At 34.8% G+C, this 9191-nt stretch overlaps 1 long non-coding RNA gene across 1 annotated transcript; it reads right to left on the bottom strand.

Moving 5' to 3' along the window:
• Positions 1 to 1665: 1665 nt before the first annotated feature.
• Positions 1666 to 4785, bottom strand: LOC111514633 (uncharacterized). Its single transcript, XR_002723398.2, has 2 exons — positions 4592 to 4785; positions 1666 to 1819 (listed from the first exon to the last, which is right to left on the bottom strand). It is a non-coding gene; the product is annotated as an uncharacterized lncRNA (long non-coding RNA).
• Between the last annotated feature and the right edge of the window lie 4406 nt (positions 4786 to 9191).

Raw genomic sequence — 9191 nt, 5'->3', positions numbered from 1 at the left:
TGCTACATTTCTAATGATTCAAGTGACTGAAGAGACCGAGTCTACTGCCGGAGATAGTGAGAGTAGGAAAGTTTGAGAAGAATTGAAATAAAAATAAAATTTAATAATAATGATTATCTGTAAGGACATGACCACATATAATATAGATTTGTTGACAATCCGATTCCTCTATTTATTTTCTCCTTCTTCCCTTCATTTTTAAGTCTTAAATTCTTAATATCTAAAAAGGTAAAATGAAACCGTAACATGCGGTCTCTCTAAAAATGCATCATTTACAATTTCTCTTGTACTTAATGAAGATTCTGAACAGTTTACGAAATTGTCGTTGAAGTTTTCAATTTGTTCGATTTTCATGACAATTAAATTTTATCTGCAATATAAATTGAGTAAGGTATTTTGCGGTTTCTGAGAACAAATACATTGGCAACTGTATAAACCAGATTAAAAATAAATACCCGATGATTGATTACATCATTGAAATATTTGTTGTGAAAAATAATGAAATATTGTTGTTGATAAGGAGTTTCATTTGATAAATAATGCTGAATTGATTGCTGCAAATGTGAATTATTTGCAAGGCAGCACTCTTGATTGACTAGAATTTTGCAAATATTAATTATGATTCATGGAAAAAATAATCTTGGAAGCGGATAGGAATTTTTTTGTTTTGGTAAAAGATGAAGTAGCAGGTCGAAAATACGGATTGCTGATTCTTAGATGAATTAATTTGGACTGAGGCCATTCAGAGTGAGAGAAGCATAGTACAGAGTGTCTCTTAGAAAAATGCGTTGATAAATATTGCGAAAAGTATTCCGATTATACCCGAAGTAGTCTCGAACTTTGTTATTTGAAAGGAACATCCTATATTTTATGACTAGTTCAGATTTCACATGGAGTTCAAGATCTATTTTATATCATATACTCAGCTTACATAGTTTCTGTAATAGATTTCTGTGAAATATTTTCAACTCCAATTATATTTTATGTTTCTGTTACGGCAGTTATAGATGAAGGTTTATACTGAACGATTAACAGTCTTATACATAGTTATGCCTCATGATGCACTGTTTGGAACCTTTGGTGTAGTAATGAATATTACTGGAGTTTATTTGTCTTTTTTTTTCTTTTTTTTTTATTTTAATCTTCCTCTTGAAAGATGATCACTAGGTGACCGAAACACTTGTCGAGGTGTTAAAAATAACGATTTGGTGTTGGGAAAAAACTCCAGTAATATTCATTATAGTTATGTCCACTATAACTTTGGAATATTGATATGCGAAAATTAGTCACAATTAACTTTTTTTATCCTAGTTGAACATAGTCAAAAAATCAAATTTCATGACTTTTCATTTTACGCAAAATATCCATGGAAATTTTCAATTTTCGACAAAACGCGACAGACATTCAATAAGACAAATTTTCAACAGTTGAATTTCACTTTTATCTAAAGGAACACAATAATACAAAATCATCTGATAAACTATTCTGAATTACATTCTTTGAATCCAAGACATTTGGTATATCCAAAAAAAATTCTGTGTTGCTGCTTGCATGGATTCTGGTCTCAAACTGAGCCCAGAATCCATACAATATTTTTTTGTCGTCGCCAATTTGTTTTTTATATAATGAAGTGACCATAAAGACGGGGTTACAGAAAAAAACACATTTATCATCAATTATCAAGATTTTAATTCATCACACAGAATATATAAGTTACTTCAGAAGCAATTGCAAGTGCTTCCAATACAGTATCCACCTCTGTATCCGGAATTCCTGCAAAAGGTTGAACATTGAAAGCTTTGGCATGTTCCTGCTGAACCTAAAAAAAATATATACTCAACATGAAGAAGTTGGATGTTGAGCCGTTTATTCTTGCCAATTACTGTTTAAAATTAGAAATAAAAAAGGCCAGAATATTGGTATTTCGAATTTATGAATGAATGATCAATTGTTTCAGTACTGGCAACCCAAAAATTTCTTTAAGATATTTTGGACTTCAAACTAAGTGTGATAGTGTTGTAAATCATGCCCTGAAGAAAATAACGTCGGCGCCACTGGTAGCCATAAACCAATTGAACGTGGCGAAGGGCTCACCAGTCCGGTCGACGTTTCACGATTGTTCGATGTTCCTGGCCGTTTCAGACGTGGCAAGAATAATGCTACTGGATTCGATGGAATTCCACCGAATATTCTACCATATTCCAGGCCTTTCGATCGTCATATATAAACGCTACCTACGAACCTATCGAGCTAGTCAAGTTGACGTGACAGTAAGGTACGCGGAGGGATCTAATAAGGCGGTAGACATTAAATAATAGTTGAAGTTTTAGTTGAATTGTTTTGTTGTATTGAAGTTGAGATTGATTATTATTCAGTGTAGTTGATTATTGGGAAGCCCACGAGAAAGAAAGCACCAATATTTTCATTAAAAGGTATTTATTATTGAGTCTAGCCATGACGTTTTGAAATATATCTGTGATAAGTTTCATCCAATTCGTTCTGTTTTAAAGAATTCTGGATAATGAAGGAAAATTATATTCTTATAGAAGCAGCCACGTTCATTTTCCCAATTTTGCGATTTTTTTCCGTTCGATCAATACAAAATTTAGAATAAGAACTTTTATGATCCTGATCTATTTAACACTAAGTATTTGAGTCTGTTCTCAATGAATCTATAAGCTACTTGAGAGGAAACTGGTACCTAGGTCGTTATGGTTGTTTTTCAGAAAACATAAATTCAATAATATCAAGCTTTCAACCGTATTTTATGCAAATATGAATGGGCCAGGGAGTCATAATGAAATGTCATATTTTAGTGATAGTTATTTTCTGTTAATCAAAGTTTGAAAGGAGTTGACAAATTCAACAAACTCATTTTTTCTACGGACGCTATACAATGTGCCACTTTTCTCATAGCTTTCATACGTTCAAAACGAAATATTTCTTACGCAGTGAGAAATATCCGCCTTTACAGTGAGAAATAATTCCCCACTGTTATCAGGATAACCCAAGTCAGTTATGAATTGTTACATGTCAGATTGATATGACACTTTCTCCATGTTGACAACGCTACGGCGAAGATTCGCGTGCAACGTCAAAGTATTGTCGGCGTTTCCATAACAACAAAACCGAAGCACTGCAAAATTATTGTTGTCAACTCACCCAACGAAATAGTATATTATGCAACGATCATGTAATGATGGTTATTAAGACACGAGCATTAACCGGGATACGAAACGAGCAGAAGGCGAGTTTTGTATGGTATATCCGAGTGTATTAATAACCATTACATGAGAGTTGCATATCATATCAAAAAAAAATATCAATGAGGTTAGGTACAGCGACATCTGCCCGCGAATAGATCAAGCAATGATGCCGATAATTCTGTCATAATAGATCCCGAGCTTGAGAGTTACAAACAAACATACATGCAAACAAACATACAAACATACATACATACATACACACATACACACATACATATATACATATTTTTGATTGATGCAACTAATTTTCCTTCATTTTGAGTATTTCGATAATAAATTCTACAAAAAGGATTTGAAGCTTTATATCTTCTATTAATTATCTGCGAGCGCTTTCGACAGTTGGTAGTACTGTCATCATCTGGCACTCCTCAAACTATACTGTATATACATACATACATACATAAATGCATACAGGTGAAGCTAATATAAAAATGGTAAAAATATGAAAGCGCTTACAGAAATTTTATGGACTGGAAAATGAAAGCCAAGGTGAATTCTTGTTCCCAAAATACCTTGTTAGTTTGTTTTGAGGAGTTGTCAAGAAGATTGAAATCATCAACATCATGGTCTAAGTACTCGATGCTAAGGAGTACCTTGATTATTAAAAACTGTGTTGATATATCAAAATACATAAAACTACGTGCATTTTTAAAACGCAAATCTGAAAAATATGCTCCAAAACAGTCAAAAACATTAACTTCTGAAGAAATTCAACAATTTTTAAAAGATGCACCTAATGAAAAGTATTTGCTGATAGAGTATGAATTGAAAATTTTTAAATTGTTATCGAAAAATTAATGTTTGGTTTTGATGTCAGGGCGTTACAGGGGGATGCCGTTGTGATGAACTTCGAAAATAAAAAATTGATGACATGGAAGATCTTAATGATAAGAGAATGAAAAGAGAAATGGAAATTTCTATGTTTTTTACCACTTTTATCTGTAACTAACGTTACTGCAGTTTCGTAAAAAACATAGAAATTGTCATTTCTCTTTATATACATTCAATACTTGAAAACAACGCAACCGTAGAAAAAGTACAGTGTACAATGCGTGAGAAAATGACATACTTCTTACGAGCCACAAATCAAGAGAGTGAGAAATATGTCGTTTTTCTCACTTGTTGTACAATATACTATAACTTTCTGCCTGTAATGATGATTATATCGAAATTTTTATCAAACAATTTTATCAATTGATCAATGGCTCTTTATTATCAGTAGCATCAGTATACTGAAGTTTGTATTCGAATAGTTCAACGTCTATCGAAGCATTTGTATTTCAAATCTATTTCAAAATGAAAACGGAAAGATTTCGAATACTTACCTTCAACTTCAGGGACTCCTTTTGAGCCTAATTTTGAATCTTTCAGACTCTCCACTTCCAAATTAGTCTCAACAAAATCTTCAACCCTCTTGGGTGGTGTTTGATGGGGATGAGACAAAGTTATCCCCACCAATAGCCCAATTATAGTGAAATAAATTACAGCTCTCATTTTCAGTGATATGAAATATTAACAAGCTGCTGAATGAACAACTGGGTACAGGAAATATAACTTATATACTTTGTTGAAGGTAAATAGTGTTGAAAAATTGTTTATTACTATTTTCATTTCGAAATTTGCTCCATAGTTCTCATGTGTTTTGCAATATTTCTCTGAACATTGACATGTAATCTACGATAATATTAATCGTATTGCCGTTTCTCGGAATATCCCCGTTGACAACTGCATAAACAATACTGAAGTGATTACCTGATCATTGATGATATCACATTATTTCGATATTTGTCATAGAGAAAATTGAATCATCATTGGTGATATTCTTAATGTGACAAATAACTTGTGGAAACTCCAATACTCTTGCGTAAATACAGTTTCGCAAATGTTATGTTTCCATTTGTACCGTTGAAACAATAAATGGGAACTAAACGGACAGAATTTCTTGTTTTGGAGCAAGATGAAATAGCAAGTTTCAAAACACAAATTTCCAACTTTGAGATACATCAAATTACACAGAGAGCTCACGTAGGAGTAAAATAAACAACGTTATTCGCACAGGTCTATTTATTCTCGAGTACTTTGTCTACTCAAATCATAAGTACTTTTTCTTTAATGAAACTGAACTGTCGATCAGCGCATAACATTTTTTGATACCGGTTAAATATTATTGTCTTTGGGTGAAAGTTACTTCCCGGGTTTTTTTGGCCGTGGTCTGCAGGTTTTAATGACTGACGTTTCTTCTACTACTGCGGTAAACATTATCAAAGGCGATGTACTTCAAAAATGTTCCTTGGTGATAAACTTTCCCACGGAAAGTTTCGACCAACAGTCCTTAGAGCAAGCGGCCGTAAAACCATATTGTTGGCTGCATTATGTTGATGGCAAAGTGGTATGGCCAGCTGGTAGACACTGAACGATTTTCTTCAATATCTAAACTCTCTCAATCTGAAAATTCAATTGACAATGAGATGAAAAACCCAAAAGACTAGGCGTGCGGATGGTACATTGAGCTACAGAGTGTACTGGAAACCAACATAAACACCTGAACAAAAACTCTAACCACCAGCCACAATGAAAGAGAGGTGTAATTGAAACGTTGGTTGAGAGAACACAACGTATCTGTGAACCTAAGAGTCTTGAGGAACTGGATCACCTGAAAAATGATTTCAAAGGGAATGGGTACAGCGAAGCAGAATTTGAGCAGGTCATTAGATCCAGGAGAAAACGCCAAAGTAACATTAGCTAGGCTGGTCTAGGAGAAAGCTTTCCTTGCCTATGTTGATGATGTTACAGATTGGATTGGAAGAACCTTAGAGAAAAATGAAGTGGAACCAATATTTAGGCCAACAAAAACTATCAGACGAAGTCTAAGGTCAGCTAAGGACCCCAGGAACCTTTAGCAATATCCGGAGTGTACCGGATTTCTTGTAGCTGCGGGTGGTTCTACATTGGAACCACGAAGAAGAGTGTAGATTAGATAGATTAGATGGTCGACTTTTTCAGAACTATAGCTGGCAGACTCTGGTTTCTTTTCCCCACATCTTGCGTGTCTCAGCCTTGCTTTCGCTTTGCATTCACAGAGCACATGCAGTGCGGTTTCTTTCTCTTCTTGACAGAACCTGCATTGGATTTCTTCTGTCAGACCCATGTTGCTCATATGTTTCCTGAGTCGGCTACGCCCCGTTAGTAGACCCACGACTACCCATACAACCTTACGGTCGTGGTTTAGCAGGTCTTCCGTGAATCTGAGCGATGGTTTCATTATGAATTCTTTCGCCTTCCTCATTCCTGGGAGCTCATTTCACCAATATATCGCTTCGGCTTGCATCCATGAATGTATTGATGGGTTTCGCTACCCCGCAGAAGGGTTCTGGACCGACCGTAGTCTTGGATGCGCCTTCACGAGCTAGAACATCGGCCTCCTTATTGCTCTTGTGACCCTAATGTTTGAGTACCCAAGCTAGAGTGACTGTACTTTGGGTACTTAGCTCCTTGAGTGTTCTCAGAAAGCTTCCCACCAGTCTTGAGAAGACTCGAAATGAGCTGATCGCCTTAATTGCCGCCGGGCTGTCGGAGAAAATGCCAATGGTTTCATTTGTGGCCTTTTGCCTGTTTATTTCTCCTATGCAGTGTTCGATAGCCGCTACTTCTGCCTGGAACACAGTTGCGTTATGTCCGAGGCTGAGTGCGGTTCTTGCGAACATACAGTGTTCGACGGGAAACACAAAATCCTTTTCGAAAATACCAAGAGGCTAGCAACGTGGAATAACTATTCAACAAGAATGTATTTAGAAGCCATAGAAATACACAAACACCAAGAGAACTTCAACAGAAAGGAAGAGAGGACATATCTACCAAAGATCTGGCATACAGCTTCAAAAAGCGCCAAAACGAAGCTAAATCAACTAAATCGCACGGAAGTATCCGCGAACCCGCCATTACAAAAAGTGCAAAAATCAACACTATAAATGATAGGGCAGAAATGGGAGCTTCAGTTTCAGTTGACATGTCAAGAAGAGTACTTCGATCACGCTACTGAAGATGAGTGTCGCAGTTGCAGTCGAAACGTTTGGAAATCATAACCGGAAATCTTTCCAAGACTATGATTATTTGTCCATGGGAATTAGTCTGAAAATTTTCCTGCGTTAGCATTACAAATCTCACTGTAATAATCTGATTAGAAAGTTAAATTCTCTTTGTTTTGTGTTTCGACAGCTCAGAGAAGTACTCACATGTGAACAATTACTCATTTTATATCATGCATGATATAACATCATGTTAGGGTACCCTATACATACTCATGTAGAAATATATTTTACCACTTCCAACTTTCAACGATGGTGAGTTTATTTATCTTAGAGCTATGCATTCATGTATTTAATAATAGAAAAGACTTTACTCTGGATGTGAATATTCACAGCATTAATACCAGACAAAATAAAGACCAATTTTATATTCCATTTTATAAGTACAAGGAGACAGAAAACTTGTTGCCTGGGACCAATTATAATCTTCCATAAGAGATTAGGGAAACAGGGTGCTTGAGAAAATTTTAATTTCTATTAAAAATATGCAATAAACAAACACGATACAGCAATTCCTTTTGAAGTAGCGCCGCAAATACTCTTATGTGTTTGTGTGTGTATCTGTGTATACGTGTATATATGAATGAAAGTTATATATTTCTATTTATATTTCTATTTTATTATAAACATGACTAATTACTGTCTTTTTTATATTTTAATATTTAATTTTAATAACATGTATTACTTTACTTTTACTATTATCAAGTATGCTATTTTATTTCCAAATCTGTGGCAAGTAATCTACAGTTTCAAGGATATTATAGAATCCAGGATATCTGCGTCAAACTCGAAACTTGCGTCAGAATTAATTTTTTTTTCGAAATTTCAATGAAAAATCTTATAAAAACAGCTATGTACCTGAAGATTTCTATACGTGTTCAATGATGTCAAAAAGAAAAATAATTATTATCATTATTATTATTACAGAAAGTAGCTCGTATGAATCGTGGATACTAACAAAAATCCCAAAATTTACTGCTGATGATTTGCTCACAGCGAGTAAAATCTACATGTGAAAACAAGAAACCCTCCACGAGAATAAAACTAGAAAGGGACATATTGATGATTCTTGCCGCTCTCAGAAAGAAAAGCACTAAAATGGGAATCGTCAAACGATTCGATTGTTGTTTTACGATGTGAGATGTGTACCGGTATGCTCAAGGATCCAGTTTAGTCGGCAAGCAGACTGAAAGTGAGTAACATTCGAAAATTACCCCACAAATGAGTTTTCAAAACAGAAATTTTGTCCAAAGGGATACATATTTTTCGGAAAACGCAACTTTCCCATGCGAAAAGAATTCTCTGTCAGGAATCTCCAGTAATTGTATTATTGTTGTACGAGGCCGATCAGTAATTTCAATCCAATCATCTCCTGAAGGCGCCAAATTGGTTGTTGAAACGCGTGTCGAGAAAATTATTGCAGTTCTGGTGTTTAGGAGAAGTACTTGTTTTGGATTTATTCAACGCTAATGTTTCCAGTTCAACTTTTTTTTTTCATCAAATAACCAATGCAGTGTACAAAGATTGATTCGTTTTCAAAAAGCCTAACCGCTTAGAAAAAAGACCCAAAATCTATTATTGATCCATTTCTATTTCAGTTTTTAACAATTCAATCAATTAGAGCTAACGGTTTTTATATTCTTCAATTCAGTACTCTGTGCATTTATATTAATGAAGAATTACAAGTACAAGTCGAGAAGTGGAGCTTATTGAACGACCACTCGATATTATTGGTCGTCATACCTTGTATTTGTAATATACTGTTTGGAACCTTCGGTGTAGTAATGAATATTACTGGAGTTATTTCCTAACACTGAACTGTTATTTCAACACCTTTACA

Source organism: Leptinotarsa decemlineata, unplaced genomic scaffold, assembly GCF_025532065.1.
Source record: "Leptinotarsa decemlineata unplaced genomic scaffold, Ldec_3_MD MMD2_tig00001064_RagTag_RagTag, whole genome shotgun sequence".
Taxonomy (NCBI): Eukaryota; Metazoa; Arthropoda; class Insecta; order Coleoptera; family Chrysomelidae; genus Leptinotarsa; species Leptinotarsa decemlineata.
This window is presented reverse-complemented; position numbering and strand designations above follow the sequence as displayed.